Below are 18,194 nucleotides of genomic sequence, written 5' to 3' on the forward strand. Positions count from 1 at the left end.
GATTCAGTTCAGGAGTACACTGACCTACTAGGACAAGAATGGCTTTGTCTGGGCTCACGTGACCAAAAACTGCACACAGTCTCTAATGATAGACATACCTTTTTCCTTTTGATTATTGGCAGGATGCCCACTGTAAACGGACAGCAGGCTGGGTGCTGAGCAGAGTTGGAGAATGAGAAGGAATAGAGAAGGTAACGGAGCAGTTTTTCTTCTTTCTCCCCAATGTTACATAATGTAGATTTATTTACTCCTTAAGTCACCAGGCAAATATCCGGCTATCCTTATGTACACTGTAATCACCCTCTTTGCTAGTGCTTTCGGAATAAAACACTATTTGCATCCAGACATCACATGTTTTTGTCTTTGCATATATGCTAGAGTCTAATGAGCCTGATTCATTCCATGGTATTATGGCAAGAACATCGTTGGATCTGCATCTTAAGGCTTTAAAATAGAGATTGGGGTTTTGAATTGAGAGCCTTTCCTCCCCCTTAATTTGCAGATTATTCCCTTTTTTCCTATTCTGCGTTAAACCAGACACTCCTAAAAGAGTCTGTACCTCGAACAGACCGGGCATTGTTGGGAATACATGGGCTGCAGTTCCATAGAAATCCTGTCCATGAGTCAGAAAGCAAACACCAGGCCTGTTGTATTGATTCTATGATGTGGGTTACTAATATAACACCTGACGTGTGTGAGCTGGCCAAGAGCTGCTCCCTCAAGAGTTGCTGGGCAGAAGGCTGGAAGGGTTGCAGCTAATTGGAAGTATAACCCATGACTGTTTAGGGGAGGCAAAGTCGTGCCATTTGAGAGCCAGGCCTTTCCCTTCTGTTTCTCAGTGGGGATGCTATTTTCTTAATAGTGTCCATGGCTTTATTGCAGTCAGTGGAAGACAAGAGGCCATTTGTTTCCTGTACATCAATCACCATGGACCCGAGATCTCAGGGTATGCTCATCAGAAGGGAGGCTGCACGAGCTCTGCTCCTAAATTCTTGGAGAACACTCAAACAAGTCAGCTAACTGCAAGAGCCCAATTTATCAGACTCTATGGTGGATAGAGGTGTGAAGAAAAACCCAGATGTCTTCCAATGAGTAAGCAAAATAGATTGCTCGTCTGTCATTGTCTATGGTATCATGGACCTGCTATAAGTCGGAGGTCAGCAACCTCCACCTTCCAGCCTGATTTTGTACAGCAAACAAACTAAAAATGACTTTTACATTTTAAAAGCATTGTTAAAAACAAAAACAACAACAAATTAAAAGCAGAGAACAGGGGCCAGAGACTGTACGTGGTCCATGAAACCTGAAGTATTTACTATCTGGCCTTCTATGGAAAAAAATGTCTAAGCTGTGAAGGCATGATAATGAGAAGTTGTGTATTTCTAGCTGCCTCGTTCCTTCACTCCCCCTCTCAGTCCATCTGAGTTGTCAGCTGGCCCAGGGGAGGACTCTGGCTCACTTAAGAGAGTCCTTCTGGACCAGGTGTGGTTTTGAGATTCCTGCCCCACTTTCAGGCGGGCCTGATCACAGTAAGGCCATGCCTGGTGTTCCGGAGGTAAAGGGGTGGAGACAAGTTAGACTGAACATGTATTTGAACAGTCCCCTCCAAGTTCCCAGCCCATGACAGGCCTGCCACAGCCGCCCAGCTTCTCAGCGAGCACACACATTTATCAGATCTTTTGAGCCATTCGATACTTGGGTGTTTTTCTTCCAGTGCCTTTTTTGAAGAGCTGGCCCACCTCCAGTGTTTTGGGAAGATAAGATTCTAAATTAATTCCTAAAGTTTCGGTAAGATAGAGACTGCCTTTCAATCCGGGTTCTTCCTCTTTGTTCTTTGATCCAAATCCCCGGAGAGTCACGGGTGTCTCTCCTGCTTCAGCTCTGTCTGAATGTTGCCAGTGAGGTCTGCTGATGTGCCCCTAGGTTGATGACCAGGAATGGGGCCGGGGAGGGGAAACATCCTTCCTCTTTCATCTTGCTTTCTCTTTGGGCCAAACATTCTCTTCTTGAAGGATTATGAATCTCAAGGCTAGGTATGCCTCACATAAACAGACTGACTTAAAAACCTGGGATTCCAAGAAGCTTCCAGATGGGGCATCCATCCCCATTTCCCTGTGACTCTCATCTCCCCCTTATCCTCTTTGGTGTTGAAGGTCCTGGTTCAGGCCTTCATCACCTGTCACTAAGACCAGAGTAGTGACCGCATCACTGGTGACTCAAATCCAAGTCCACCTCAGCCTACTCTGCACCCTGCTTCTGGGGAGCTGAACACCTGGCTGTGTTCCCATAGCCTACAGAATAAAAGTTCAATTCTCTCATGGCAGCTTGAGATCTGCCTACTTTTCCAGTGATCTGCCTACTTCCTTACCTCATCTCCCATTTGCATCTATTTTTTTAAAGATTTTTTAAATATATTTTTTAATTTTTTTATTATTTGACAGGCAGAGATCACAAGTAGGCAGAGAGGCAGGCAGAGAGAGAGAGAGAGAGAGAGATGGAAGCAGACTCCCTGCTGAGTAGAGAGCCCCATGCGGGACTCAGTCCCAGGACACTGGGATCATGACCTGAGCCGAAGGCAGTGGCTTAACCCACTGAGCCACCCAGGCGCCCCTGCATCTATTTTTTTTAAACATAGTTACAACTGTGTCATTCCTTAGCAGACTGACACATCTATGCCTTTAATCATGCGGGTGGCACCCACCATCTAAAAATGCCCTACCTGCTCTTTTCCTAGTGTGTTTCACTAATACCTAATCATCTTTCAGCTTGGAGATCAGGTTCATGTTAAGGATTAAATTGCATCTCCCCAAAAGATACAGAAGCCCTAATCCCCAGTACCTTTGAATGTGACCTTATTTGGAAATAGGGTTTTTGTAGCCATTCAAGTTAAGATGAAGTCAGTAGGGCCAGCCCAATAAAAAATGACTGGCACCTTCTAAAAAAGGCAAATTTGGACACAGATTTGCATGGAGGGATGATGATGTGAAGACCCTGGGAGAATGCCATCTATAAGCCAAAGAATGACAGGCTATCAGAAGCAAGGAGAGAGGCCTGAAGCCAGTTCTTCTACAGCCCTCAGAATGAACCCTTGATCTTGGATTTAGGCTCCACAACTCTGAGAGAATAAATTTCTTTTGGTAAGCCACACAGTGCGTGGTACTTTGTTAAGGCAGCCCTAGCAAACAAGTATGGGTCATTTTGACTGGAGAGCCTTTCTTGGTTCACATACAAGGCAAAATGGACTTTTGTGTGCCCCAGCTTATTCTAGATATATCCCATTATGCCAGCAGCCATATACAATAAAGCTGTGCATTCAATTTATAATGCATATGCAGATCACCTGGTAATCTTGGTAATCACCTGGTAAGGGCAGATTCTGATTCCTTTGGTCTGGGTTGGGGTCTGAGATGCTGAATTTCTAGCAAACTCCCAGGTTATACTGATGCTGCTGGTCCACGGGCCATACTCTGAGTGCCAAGGCTTTAGGACACTTGTTAACATGCGTAGTCATGATGCTGTACCATGCCCGAGGGCAAGATCTAGGTCTTTAAATACCTCATACTTGAGGCAGTGCTGGGAATATGACAGGCACTTAATAAATGTTGGTTGGATGGTTAGTGAACCGATAAATGAATGAATCTATGTTATTAGACTTGTTCGTTGGTATCGAAGGATTCATGTTCATTCCCAAGATATGTTGGACATACAATAACTGCCCTGCCAAATGTCTCACAGCTTTCCTACCCTTCACCTGTTTTACTTGTTTGAAACTCAGGGAGAAAATCTGCTCTGGGGTGCCTGGATGGCTCAGTTGGTTAAGCAACTGCCTTTGGCTCAGGTCATGATCATAGAGTCCTGGGATCGAGCACTGCATCGGGCTCCCAGCTCCGCAGGAAGTCTGCTTCTCCCTCTGACCTTCTCCCCTCTCATGCTGTCTCTCTCAAATAAATAAATAAAAATCTTAAAAAAAAAAAAAAGCAGCTCCTATCACACACGAGGAAAAACATTCTTGAAGGCCTCAGTGGTGGTAGGGGAGGTTTATTGCTCATTCGTCAACTATATTGAAGTCAACTATATTGAAGTCAGCTCTTTGACACTGTTTGGCAAGAGTCACCCCCTTCCTCCATCCATCTTCCACTTCTACTCTTTGTGAACTGCCCAGAAGGTGACCAGTGAGAGACAGAGGACAGGCAAGCAATGTACATAACTGAGCTCCTGGTAGAAATTGGCTCTGTGCCCTTGAAAGAGCTTACTGGGGTAGGTGTTATTATGCCTAGTGGTGGACAGAAGCAGGAGTGAAGCAGATTTAGCTTCACTATCTGTGTCTTTTCCATTGCACTGTGAAAGAGACAGCCAGTGCTCTAACCCACCATGCTGAAGCTATCTCTGTGTCCTTCTCCCCTCCCAGCAGAAAATAGACAGTAGTAGCTCTTACTTTCCAGCTAAGAGGTGAGTACTCAGCTGCTTTCTAGGCTCTTCCTATTCTGGTAGTCACAGAGCTGTCTTGGTTTTCTGGCATCTTCAAGAAACAGGATGTTCAGGGGCACCTGAGTGGGATTCAGTTGGTTGAGCGTCTGCCTTTGGCACAGGTCATGATCTTAAGGTTCTGGGATCGAACCCTGAATTGGGTTTTCCACTCAGTGGTGAGTCTGCTTCTCCTTCTGCCTCTGTGTTCCTTCTCCCTTGGTGATCGCTTTCACTCTCCCTAAAATAAATAAAATCTTTAAAAAACAACAACAACAAAGAAACAGGATGTTTCTTCCTGTAAGTGATTCCTTTCAATTTAAAAAATTGTTTTAACAATTTGGGATAGACAGTATACTGGTTTTGCCTTCTTCAATAAGCTCTGAATGCCTCAGGGCCATTGTGAAGGATTGTCATTCCTAACACTGTGCTGAAATTTATGCATATTTTCAGATATTTCTGAAAATAGTGAACTGTTTGCCCCTACAGTAAGTGGTGTCAGACTCAATATATTTTTTTAAGATTTTATTTTTAAGTAATCTCTACACCCAATATGGGGCTCAAACTCACAAGCCCAAGATCAAGAGCCATAAAGTCTACCAGAGTCTACCTGACTACCTGTCTCCCAGACAGGTGCCAAGACTCAATCTTTTTTTGGACAGTAGTTCTTTTGTAGTTTTTTTTTTTTTTTTTTTTTTCTATTCATCCCTTAATCTAAAGACTATCAGTTATTCTCTGTTGCTGCTGTCAGTGAATTTGCTTCTACTGTCTTGTTTCTCATTGGTTCATTCGGTTCTCAAGGATGAGAAGAATTGATTGAAAGCCTGTTAGAAATATATGCAAAATAAAAGTGAATAGGACATGAACCAAACATCTAAGACGTTTCCTTCTGAGTTAGTTTAAGAGATTCATTGCCTTTAAAATAAATGTTTTTATTCTCCCAGAAGTTTCAGTGAATTTTCTGGTTTTGAGCATTGTATTTCCAAGTTAAGGTCTTTTCAGAAATAGTATCTATTAAGGTGCATTGGTGCTGTACAATATATTAGCTTTAGACTCCTTCCTGCCCATAAAACAGCTAATAACAGTAAATACTCGCTAATCTGGAACAATGCAAAAGAGAAGACATTCTGAAGTAATTTTTTTAAGACCTCTTTTAAAGTACTTAAAAAAAATCATGTGGGTCTCTTGCTTTCTGAATCAAAAAGTGACTCACATTAGCTGCTAAGAAAATGTTGGATGTATTCTGTTGAGTAGACAACAGTATTCATTTGGCTTTAAACAGTATGTCCAAACACTTTATTGTCTTAAGTAATTTAAACCTAATATTGTAATCTTTCAGTGTATTTTCCCCTATAAAATCATTTCTAAATAGTAAAAAAATAAACTCTAGTGTCAACCAGGTTAGATTATTGCAAATTCCTCATGAATAGGGTCTCACTTTACTATATCTGTTTCTTTCTATCGTTCTTTCTTTCTTTGTTAACTGCGAAAGCCTTGTCTCAGTGACCTTTTGGCATTTCACAATTAAGGTTTTCCCATACCTTCGGGAAGAAATTTTAAAACTGAAAGGTAATTTTATTTATGCCTCCTTATCAAAGTATATGCTAAAACTTCTCATTTTGAAAAATCAGAGGAGAGCAAAGGAAGAAGAATCAAAGATGAAGAAAAAAGAGGTAATTGGTCAAAATTCAGTGTGGTATATGTATAGCAGGCTAGGGGCCAGAGGACAGGCCCTGCTTGGATTCACTGGAATGTTCCCCTGGAGGCAGACTATTTCTTCTTGGTACTTACAGACCAATGACCCTTAGGTTTATCTGAAAAATCAGCATTTGAAAAGTCAATGTGATTTATCTAAGAAGAAATCAGTACCAGCAAATTAGTTCTTTTAAACATAGAAACAAACTGTAAGGGTTTTTTTCTACCCTGGGCTTTTCATTCCAAAGAGCTTTGAATAAAGAGATGCACTACCAACTAAGAGTACATTCATCTCAGATAATGCAACAAGTTTCAGTTCTAACAGGATTTCCTGGTGTAACAGAAGCTTTCCCTAACAAAATAATTGTAGTCTAGAGGAAACAAGGAAATTAGGCTTTAAGAGTCTCTTTTCTTACTTTTTATTCTTTTGGCATAAAAGTACAGGGGCTTTTTTCTTCTTTTAAGATGTTTTTATGATTAATGAGATGGACTAACGTGTTGGAGGTTAAAGCTAAACACACTAGGGAAAACATGCTGTTTACAGAAATTTGCAATTTACTAGCCAGAACCACGTTTGTTGGGCAAAAAGCCTTCATAAAATAATTACGAAAATAGTTAACTTTGATTTTTGTTGCTCACGTAGAAAAATTAAGGGCCATTTTAAAGGAAATAATAGTACTACCAACAACAACAAAAAGAATAAGGACAAGAAAAGAAAAAAGACATTTTTGTAAGATGTATGTTCACACAATCTAAAAAATTCTGAATAGGTGCCAATTGTATACTTTCCTAAATTTCAGTTGTTTTTAAACACTCTTTTACCAACCTTATTTTTTCTTATTTTGATTTAGGGAAAAAAAAGGCTACTACCCTACAGTGCTTCAAAGAGTAGGAAAGTCTCTATCAATAATCTTTAAGCTTTCTGCTCAAACACATCAAAAGATTTTAACTATCAGTTTGTCCTTCAGTCAGTGAGATGGTCTTCTTTTTATGCTCGGAAAGATATAGACTGCTTCCTGACTGTGGGAGAGAACATGTAAATTATATTTGTCTATGCCTACAATTCCTGCATCTTCCCAAGTTGGAAGTGTCTAAGTCAGAAATGAAGAGGAAAAAAAGGAAAATCTAAATGTCAATGAGATTCTTCGTAGTTTGTGAAAACACCATGATGCTATCTTTCTAACTAGAAAAGATTTTTCAGGAAGCCTTGTCTTTTTAAAACTCTCTTGTCTCTGTATATCTTTGAAGCTTAAATTTTTGTACAAATTTACCAAGCTCCTTATTGTTTTCAAAACTGCTTCTCCAAGAAGCTTAGAACTTTTTTTTTTTTTTTTGCAGAATTTATAAATAGAGTTGAACAGACATTTTAACTAAAAAGCCAGGATAAGGGGGCACCTGGGTGCCACAGTTGGTTAATCATCCAACTCTTGATTTCAGCTGAGGTTGTGATCTCAGGCGTGGTGCTCAATGTGGAGTCTGCTTAACCTTCTCCCCCTGTTCCTCCACCTCCCTCGTGTGTGTGTGTGTGTGTGTGTGTGTGCGTGTGTTTATTTGTGTATTGTTCTTAATTAATGCTGAGATATTTAAGTAAGTGTTTCTAAGTAAATTTGATTCTTTATTTTATTTTTAATTTAATTAAGTAATTTTAAGTAATTTCTGTACCCAAACTGGGGTTTGGAATCACAACCCTAAGATCAAGAGTCACCTTCTCCTCTGACTGAGCCAGTCAGGCACCTCTGATTCTTTATTCTATTTTTATTTTTATTTTTTTAAAGATTGTATTTATTTATTTGACAGAGATCACAAGTAGGCAGAGAGGTAGGCAGAGAGAGAGAGAGAAGCAGGCTCCCTGCTGAGCAGAGAGACGGATGCGGGGCTCTATCCCAGAACCCTGCCCTGAGCCGAAGGCAGAGGCTTTAACCCACTGAGCCACCCAAGCGCCCTGATTCTTTATTTTAAACAATCTTAGCTTTGCGCAGTGGCAGTATCGTAGCCAATGAGGTTTATCCGAGGTGCGATTATTGCTAATTAAACAATCTTAACTTCCCTCTCAAGATAGAGTTTATGGGTAAGAAACTCCCGGTCTCAATGTTCCAATGACCCAACTTTCTAATTACTCCTACTGCACCCCCGTAAAGCCCCAGAGTCTTTCCTCAAAGAGGCTCCTCCAGTCAGTTCTACTGCCCTTACTGGTCTTCCTTCTTCAGTGAGGCAACAAATATTTCATGTGGTGCCAAAGGGGACAGACTCTTTTCCTTCCATACTCAAGTACCTCACCCATGTTCACTGTAGAAATGGATTTTGTCTTGCTGTGAGAATCCTGTTCATTTGAAGTGGGTGTTCTGTTAGCTTTTTGTAGTAAGGGAAAAGCATTTCAACAATCCCTACTCTTCTGCTGGAAAATACATCTCACCCTGGTCTGTTATCTTCTTTTTGTGTAGAGTGAGGTAAAGAAGTGATTTATCCTCTCAACTTGCACGCTCTGCATTGTCTCGCTGACTTCCCTTCCAGGCTCTCCATGGGATTTCAGAATTTATATTTCCTTGCTTTTGTTTGCTGATTGTATAAAGGATTTTTATCTTCTTGTTTCAAGTGAAGTCTCACCAGCTTGGATTTCCTTTCTTTAGGTAACACTTTGTCCTCTAAGCATTTTTTTTTTTTTTTAGCATTTTCTTGAGTTTCTTCACACTCCATTGCACTCTCATTTTGTTTCTTTTTTCATGTATACTTTAAGAAGGCATTGCTTTTTCAACTCTATTGTTTTTCTCCTTTTTTTCCTCTTTATTTCTTTGGAATGGCACTTCTCTCTCCCTCTCTCACCATTATTTAAAATGACCTAAAAGGTGAAGTGCAATATCCACCCCAAAAGGCTCCTTTTCTGCTTATTTCTAAAAACACCACCCACGAGAATTTACACTCACTCTGAGTAGCTGTTCTCAAATTAGAATCACCTATTGTCATTAACCTAGTGTCATTTGTCCTTGGGGTATAAGTTTAGCTCTGTTCAGGTGAAATAGAATATACACAGAGAGAACAAAAGAACAAAGACCATCATTCTCCTGACTCCCACATACCTAGCAGACAAAGTCTCAGCATAACAAAGGCTTCAGGCCTAGGATTTAAGTGTTTCACACCAGGGTGTGTGTGTGAGAAATATATATTAATTTCTGTAAGAACAAAGAAAATTGATGAATTTCAAAGCAGACAAAAGAAATAACACTGCAAGTTTAATTTAATTTGAATAAAGTAATTATGGCTAGAAGCTGCATAGTATAAGATATTTTCTAAGTTTCACTTGGTGGCTCACATTTTTTAAAAAGAACATTTAATAAAATTCCAAGTCAACGAAATAGGAACAGTGCCTTAGAAGCTGCTGTAGGCAAATGTGGTTTGTATTTAGTTAATTCAATCGTTTTTTAAGTTTTTCTCTTAAATAATATGATTTTTTAAATGCAATCAGTTAGTGGTAGCATTAGTTTGATTCAGGTTTATTATAGGTATGAAGTAAAAGCAGTAATAGATAATATGGTTTAAGGCGGCATTGAAAAAGTCTGGCTCTAAAAATTTCACATGTTAGCAAAAGCAGCACACAGGAATCCAATTAAATCATCAGCATTTTAAAATCTTAACTCTTCCTCCTTGGGGAATCAGCCGCAGCTGGAGGAAAATGCATTGCCCCAAGACACACTGGACATCATCTTATGAAGTGATTCCTGGTGTGCAGTAGGGAGAAAAGGTCAAACAAGGATAGCTGAACAGTGAGAGTTTTAAGTTCAGGAAAGGTTTATCTTGAACTTAAGGGGACTTCCTTGGTCCCCTTGTTGCAGAATTCCTAGCTTTCATGGTTTTATCAGGGTATTTCTCTATATATACTGTTGAGATCTTTTATCCTCATCAAAATAGACCTCTAGGGGCGCCTGGGTGGCTCAGAGGTTTGGGCCACTGCATTTGGCTCGGGTTCTGGAATCGGGTCCCACATCAGGCTCTCTGCTCGGCGAGTAGCCTGTTTCCCCCTCTCTCTCAGCCTGGCTCTCTGCCTACTTGTTATCTCTCTCTCTCTCTGTCAAATAAATAAAATCTTAAATAAATATATATGTATACCTTTAAAAATGTGCAAGGAGATTTTCAGGGCAGGGACTGTATGAAGCTCTAAGGGTGGACATGTATCCCTGTGTATTTGTCCACCTGCAGAGAATGTACAATACTAAGAGGGAAGTGTGATGTAAACTGTGGTCTTTGGGTAGTTATGCTGTGTCATTGGACATTCATAGATTGTAACAAAGGTGTGACCGTGGTGGGGGTGGTTGGTAGTGGATGAGGGTGGGTGGGGGGTGGACAGGATGTATGTGGGAAATCTCTGTACTTTATGCTCAGTTTTGCTGTAAAGTTAAAACTGCTCTAGAAAACAAGTGTACTTTAAAAAACTTGCACAGCAGAGACCTCCCCACCTCTCCTGCCTCTTCCTTCTAGGCATTTCAGTTCAGCTTTTCAAATGCTTGGGAGTGACAAACAAAGACCACATACAGCCTTGAGGCATGTCCCTTATCTAGTAGATCATAGGGTAGAGTGAGGGGACCACCATTAATAATTGAATAGGGCTAACAGGTCTTGCAGGATGTATGACCACTCTACTTAATATTCTACTGCTTAACAGCATTTTTAGATTATGAAATTAATGTAGCAATGTAACAAAAAGCTTGAAAACTAGGGGGAAAAGCCTAATTGCACCATCCTGAACAAGCACCTAGTAGTTTTGGATTCACTTCCAATGTTGTCCATATTTCTTTTTTACAATCACAATCCTAATGTGTATGTGATTTTTGTACCCTGTATTTTTCTCTTAATGTGAGGTTATAAACATTTTTTCATGTTGCTAGTTTTCAAAATTATTTTAACATAGATCTTGGTATTACAAGGAGATGTACTTGCCATTTACTTAGTTATGTCTTGCCATATAGTATTTTAGCTGCATTTAAGTAACCCCTTGCTACTTTGTGTGGCCTCTGGGCTGGTAGCATGGGCACCCCCTGGGGGTCTGTTAGACTTGGAAAGTTACAAGTCCCACCTACAGAATCTGCCTTTTAAGAAGGTCTCCAAGTGATGCACATCAGATTTGGAGAAGCACTGAGTTAGCCTACTTATAAATAATACTGCTGTGAACATCTTCACATTTTGCTTGTGGATGGTTTAGTTATGTTCAATTTCCAGAAGTGAGATTATGAGTTCAAAAGACTTGCAGATTTTTATGTTTGCCAGAATTGCTGGAAAGTTCTTTAGGAGCCAGAACAGTGGGTGTAACTGAGTGCTCTAACCTGAAGGCGGGGTCCAATTAGTGCCCTCTGTCAGCTGGCGGATTATAGTTGACCTCTTGGAGCCCTCTGGTGTTAAAAGTCCTACTATTTAAAGAACAAGCCTCCTGTTACTATCTGGCTGCGGCAGAGCCAGAGAGAAAAGCTTTCTGTTCCATCTCTCTGCCCCTTAGACTCACAGAGCTTCTTGGAGTGCCCATCAGATTGCAGGGCTAACAACTCCTAAATATTCCCGATACAGGCCAGAAACCTCTTAAATTTCATGTCTAGGGAACTCATTCCTGACTCTCTCTGAGTCATGAAGAAAAAGAAAAGCTTCTTTCGGGGGCTTTTAGGTTCACCTTCCAAGCCACAGTCATTCTAGCCTTGTTCTGGCATCCTTGACCTAAAGGATCACTGTGCCGCCTCCTCCATGGCTCCCTAAGTCTCTTTCCTTCCCCAGGAGCTGCTGGTACTTTCTTTTACAGATAATCTCAGCCCTGGAGGGGTCTGCAGTTCGAGGGCTTGTGCCATCCTCCTTGGGTTCCAACATGTTCTCCAGACTTTCTCTGCTCACCACCACTTTCATATCTGACCTGCTTTTCTACTCCAGCATCTCCAGTTTTTTAGTTGGCCTCTCGGTTGCTGTTTTTCTTGGGACAATGTCACATTCTGGGGCTTATGATATGCTTTCCTGATAGTGATATTGTCCAGATCCTCAGTTTGTTTCTTACTGTTCTTAAGCCTGCCCGTCAAAACTGCCACACATCAGGCCTGCTTATCTGTGTAGATGTCTGGGACTGTGTCTGGCAACTTCACCGTGCTGGTTTCACCTTCGTTTAAGGACGATCACAAACGACATCTGGATTTGTCTTAAGATTACTGGGATACCAATATCCATCCTAGCAGGCTTAATGAGATCACTAATGTGCCTTTACGATTTCTTTTGAAGACATTTCCTCAATTAAGTCGCTCTCCCTTTTCCATCAGTGAAAAAGCACAATGTTATCTCACAGAAATGGAAGTGTGCTTTCCACCAATTACTCTTCTTTATGGGGTTCAACCTGGTTATGTGGGTGACAGGGAGAGAATGAGAGAGAGAGAGTCTGACTTTTACCCATAGTTCATTTTGCTCTGAAGGAGGCCAAATAGAGTAACTTGTCTTCAAGATGTCTCCCATTAGTTCCTTCCGGTATGTGCAAACCATTCTCCCCTTGAGCAGTGGAATCTATGCTTCTACTTCTTGGACTCTGAGCTGATAGGTGAATGCTGTGACTAACAACATAACTCACAGGAGAAGTAAGGCTAGGTCATAAGAAAGCTTACAGCTTCTGCCTGGCTCTCTTGGAAGGCTCACTCTGGGGGAATCCAGCCCCGGTGATATACGATAGCTGACTACCTCCAAGATTACCATGCTGTGAGGAGACCCACTGTAGCCACACAGAGAAGCCACATGGACAGAGGTACGACCAATAAGTCCGCAGCCATCCCAGCCCCCATGTCAGATGTGTGAGTGAAGAAAACTTTAGAAGATTCCAACCTCTGCCTTCATTCAATGGAATGACTTTGAGGGACTCCAAAGGAGTACCAACCAGCTGAGCCTTTAAACACCCAGAACCATGAAAAAAAAATTACATAATTGTAAATCACTAAGTTTTGAGGGAGGTTTATTATACAGTAGTAGATTATCAGAATATCAAATATCCATTTTTGGTAGGGAAACCTCTCAGATTCAAGGTAGTAATAGAACTGTGTCAGTGATTATGCCACAGAGTGTGAACTTCTGCTTCAACTTGTCTTTAAAAGCTATGGCTTGCTAAATTACTCTGGAAAGAGTAAAGTATCTCAGTTACTTTAAGTTGCAATCAAGATGTGGCTTGGATGGGCTGTTCTCCAGAGCCGGGTGATGAAAGATACCAATTCAGTGCTGATGGGCTAGCTTTGTTCTAGGACTTTATTCAAGGGGAGTCTGACCTTAGTAACTACAGTATGGAAATAGGTCATAGCCATAGAAAGTTAGAGGAAGAGGCCATATATATAGAAATTGCCTAGTCCAACCATCTACTTTTTTTTTTTTTTTTTCCTTTTTTTAGATCAGATAGATAGAGGTGCACAGAGCTTGCCCAGATCTAGATCTGGCTAGTGTCAATACCAGGATAAGAATTCACACTCTGGGGCACCTGGGTGGCTCAGTGGGTTAAAGCCTCTGCCTTCAGCTCAGGTCATGATCTCAGGGTCCTGGGATTGAGTCCCAAATTGGCTCTCTGCTCAGCAGGGAGCCTGCTTCCTCTCTCTTTCTCTCTCTGCCTGCCTCTCTGCCTATTTGTGATCTCTGTCTGTCAAATAAATAAATAAAATCTTAAAAAAAAAAAAAATTCACATCTCCTGGCCCAGGTGCAGCACCTTTTACCCTATCACTCTGCCCCTTGGATACTAAAGAAACTCTGAGGAAGCTGTTGTATGCCATTTGGTTTTATCTTCTCTTTCATTTATTTTATATATCTATATCGATATAGATATCGATATCTAGATATCGATATCTATATCTATATATCTCCTCTCTATTGTCAATCTGTACAATGGGGCTAATACCTACCTTATGTGATATTTATGAGGGTTAAATGTGATAGCTTATGGAAATTATCTGGCATTTACTGTGTACTCAATAAATGATAAGTATCGTCTTCATGAGCCCAGTAAAACAGATTCTTTGGAATAACCATCTCAAGAGCCTTTAAATTGAAAGAATTTTTCCCCACAAACCATACCCTAGGTATGAGAAATTCATCACTGGGGAGGACTCCAGGAGGCAATTCAGCATCCACCCAAGTTCTAACCCAGACAAGGAGACATTTCAATGACCTGTGAGAGAAGAGAGAGCGGGATGTGGATAATTAGCACGGCTGCATGGAAAAAGTCACCATCCTGCAAAGAGAAGCCGAGAGGCTGAGTCAGCTCTAGACAAGAATAGGAAGAGAGCAGGTCTGGATGTCTGGAGTTCTTTCTGTCAACTTTTTATAAAAATAAGTACCTCTAGCTGTCTGTCTGCTAAGGAGACATCCATCACCCGGTCTGTGAAAGTAGCTTTCCTTAGGCCTGTCTCTCCAGACTTCTGTTGTGGTTACTTGTCTCACTGTGGTTATCCCCATGTCTGCTTCTCTGTCTCCCTTGTATCATATGTGCTGCGTGTGTAAAACTCTTTATGTGGAGTCTGGGAACGGTTTTTAATACATTCAGAGCAATAAGCCAGAACCTCCACCTTTAATACCTGCTTCTGCCATTTCTCATCAGCGGGGCTGTGAGCACATGTGGGGAGCAGCCACCCGTGACAGGTCGGGGCCTCACCGCTCACAAAGATGCAGATGGGGAGAAAGGGAACGATTGCACCGAACACCTGTCCAGCAGTCTGGAGGCACAGCAAAGGTGCTCTAACAGCCCTAAGGAAAAGTGGACACCGCCCAGATTGTGGACACAGCCAACAAGGGATGCTACAGTTTAATTATCATCGTGATTGCAGGCGATGAGCAGAAAACTCATTTTCACCCACCCTTTGCTCACTGCATGGTAAGCGGAAGTTGTTGCTTCACAGCTGTCAGCAGATGCCTTTGGAGTTAGACGGATGGGTTCAAATTCCAGGTCTGCTGCTGGTTGCCTTTATGATTTGTGGTAAACTATTTAAGTTCTTGGAGCTACAATTTCCTCACCTGAAAAATGGGGATGATAATAATGCCTGCTTTACAAGCAGGTTGTAAAGAAGATCGCATGGAAGTCGTGTAAGAAAAACGTCTGTCATTGCTCTGGAATATTGCTGATGCTCCATAAATTAGAGCCCTTGATGCTGACTTTCCAAGTAAAGGGGGGAAATACTGTACAGTGAATAAGATTAGCTTCCTCATTGGGACTAAATCTTCAACCCCACACTTAAGATGTCACTTAACCTTCCTGTATCTATCAAGTGAGGATCATTTTGTTTCACCCCTTCAGAGATTTGGTGAATCTTAACCTTAGGTCTAGCTGGACTCCCTTTGCTCTGTAACACCAAGATGTCTAGCTCCAGAAGATGGGAGGGACTGCAGAATTTTCATCTGGGCTTGGAACTGGTTTGACTCTGTTTCTAAGACGAATTCAGAGATTTTGTGCTCCTCCTCAAAAGGTCGCATTATAAACATCTGCTACTACTATTTGTCCCTAAAATGTTAACGTTCTGTATAAACAGTGAAAAAGGAACTTCTCGTCCTAAGTGTTTTATTCAGTTATGTAATAAGCATGAAGTGAGTTGTGTTTATAGACTCAGCTAATGAGAAGAAAAAGCCAGACAACCATTTATTGAGTGCTCGCTATATGCCAGGCATGTCACAATCTTCCCCTGAGCATCGTTGTGTTCCCATTTTATGGAGGACAACTCTGAGGCTCCAAGAGATTAAGTCTTTGCTAACGTCCCTGCTGGTGATTGGTGGAGTTGGTGTTTGGATGTGGACCTGCCTGATTCCGTTGACCCTGCTCTGCCCTGTCCACTTGACCGCCTCGAGGCTCAGCTCCATTTACTTGACTTTAATGAGGACCCAACAGATACACAATCTCGCCGTTTTCTTGGGCCATTGAGATGCTATGGACATGCTTTCATCTTTGCAGTGATCCTACTGCTTCTATTCTGGGCGCAGATGATAGCAACTCTCTGTGCCTATGTCAGTTATTTCCAAATGCTGAGTGTGAAACTTTTCATCAAGTGTTTCAGGGGAAGACCACATCTGGAAACAGTTACCAGATGTTATAAACCACTTTGGCCAGTGAGTGCGGGACTGCTGTCCAGGTGACGAGTATAGGACAGCCCCCTCCATATGCAGAAGATGTTCTTGGGGAATGGAGATCTGGGATGTTTGTAACTACTGTGCCATGTTCTTCCCTGGAAGGGATGTCAAGCATCTGAGTCACACGTCTCCCAAAGCAAGGGTTTCCTGATAGTTCAGAAGAATGTCTAATGTCCAGATTTTTTAGGAACTAGAATCCCCATCCATAGGTAGCATGGCTCCCTATGAGTCAGTCACACAGCTCTGTTTCAAGGCAAAAATGACACAGGTAACTGAGTTCCATTCAAACCTGATGATCTGGTCCATATCCCACAGTCTTTTGGTTTTGATCCCAGTGTTCATTACTGCTATTTATTCATTGCCAACTGAACTCAGCCAACTAAAAGGAAGCAACATGGTATCAGGCAAAAATGGTAAAAGGCATAAATGTGGAAGTTAAACTAGCTGCATTCAAATCTATTGCTTTCCACCTGTGTGACCTGGGATGATTCATCCCTAATCCTTTGAAGCCTCAGTTTTCCCCCCTGAACAATGATAATGCAGTGGCAATGCCACACCTCCTTGGGTTGTGGTGAGGGTCTGAAGTGATGGTGTGTGTAAAGCCTTTAGCGCAGTGTGAGTACTCTATGAACAGTGTTATTGTGGTGGTGGCTGTCGATGACCATTTGTTCTAAGAAAATGTGATGTCTTTTGCTACCTGGGAGGTGCTGGGTGTCGCTTGTGTTGGAATTCAAACAATTGGCTAGTGATTTGATCCAGAGAAGGGAAAGGCTGACTGGGAGGGGCCTAGATCCAGCTGATGCTATTTACATTCACACTAGCAGACTCAACTTGTAATCTGGCCCAACCAGCCAGATTCAAAACCAGCCTCTCCGCAGGAATTTCACACATGCAAATGAGGATTTTGATGGGCCTTGTAAAATAACCTCTAGTTTAGTCTGCACAGCCATGCCTTTTGAGAGCCAAGGTCCTCAAGATGGGCCAAATCAACTGCACAATTGCTCTAGTCTGATCCCAGCTTCAGGAACCACAGAGGCAACTGTTTTCAACCTTCCAGTCTGGGGAGATGCTCTCAGCATTACTGCTGAGTGAGTGAGCCCTGTGGTTAGTTCTGAGCAGAGGGAGCCAGTCGACACTTAGCCTAGGAAACAAAAGTGAACCCCCATTAGCTCCTACTGTTTAATGATATGTTCAGGCACAAATGTCAGTTTGACCTTTCTGAATGAGAATCCTGGGCCTACAAAGTCAGTAGGACCCTTTCAAGTTGCACCCATTGACAAATTTTCCTTGAGACATTCAACATTTTGGATCTCTTCTTATATAAAATCACATTATAAATTATTCACTTACCTCTTAAAAAGTTTTTTTTCTTTATTTTCTTTTTTAGGGGAGTGAAACAGTTGAACTCTTGGAAGTATGTAAGCACAGTTTTGCTTTGTTTTATCTGATACATCTGGATTATTTTACTTTCAGGCAAAGATCCATTAGCATCAAACAAAATGAAACTATGCTGTCTTCAAACTATATTTTTGACTAAAATTTCCACCTTAAAGCAAATTATGTTCAGATAGCTTGAAACAGAGGAAAATCATTCTTACTCTGACTTCTTGGATGATCCCTTTGAATTTACTTTCTTCTCCCTCTACTTGTGAGCGGGTCCCAAGGGTCTGCCCCAGTCTCACAATGCTTCTGACCAGAATTCTTAGTCATCACTTCTGCTTAACCTTTCACCTCTATTCAGGTGCCATCCAAATAGTGATGCTAAGGGAAAAAAAGAAGAGAATGATCCTTGCTTCCAATGCATTGAGCTTGGGGAGCCCACAGAATGTTCAAATAGGGAAGTCTAGCAGAAACATGCAGAGGCACTTCTAAGCCAAAGTTTTATTCAACTTTCTCTTGACTATAATCATGCCTTGAAAAAGCTCCTGTTTTAATAAAT

General features: G+C 41.5%; 2 long non-coding RNA genes across 3 annotated transcripts in view; one reads left to right on the forward strand and one right to left on the reverse strand.

Moving 5' to 3' along the window:
- Positions 1–886: 886 nt before the first annotated feature.
- LOC309860715 lies at positions 887–15,674 on the forward strand. 2 transcript variants are annotated; one of them, XR_014309550.1, is made up of 3 exons: positions 887–1,092; positions 14,221–14,429; positions 14,739–15,674. It is a non-coding gene; the product is annotated as an uncharacterized lncRNA (long non-coding RNA). The 2 variants fall into 2 exon arrangements; XR_014309549.1 differs by having other exon boundaries at positions 14,221–15,674.
- A 2,183-nt stretch (positions 15,675–17,857) lies between these two features.
- The window catches only part of LOC309860716, a 41,334-nt gene continuing 40,997 nt past the window's right edge, over positions 17,858–18,194 (reverse strand). Inside the window, exon 4 of the long non-coding RNA XR_014309551.1 lies at positions 17,858–18,016. This is a non-coding gene — a long non-coding RNA (uncharacterized lncRNA). The remainder of the gene's footprint in view (positions 18,017–18,194) is intronic.

This window comes from Mustela nivalis (assembly GCF_964662115.1).
Source record: "Mustela nivalis genome assembly, chromosome: 3".
Classification (NCBI taxonomy): domain Eukaryota; kingdom Metazoa; phylum Chordata; class Mammalia; order Carnivora; family Mustelidae; genus Mustela; species Mustela nivalis.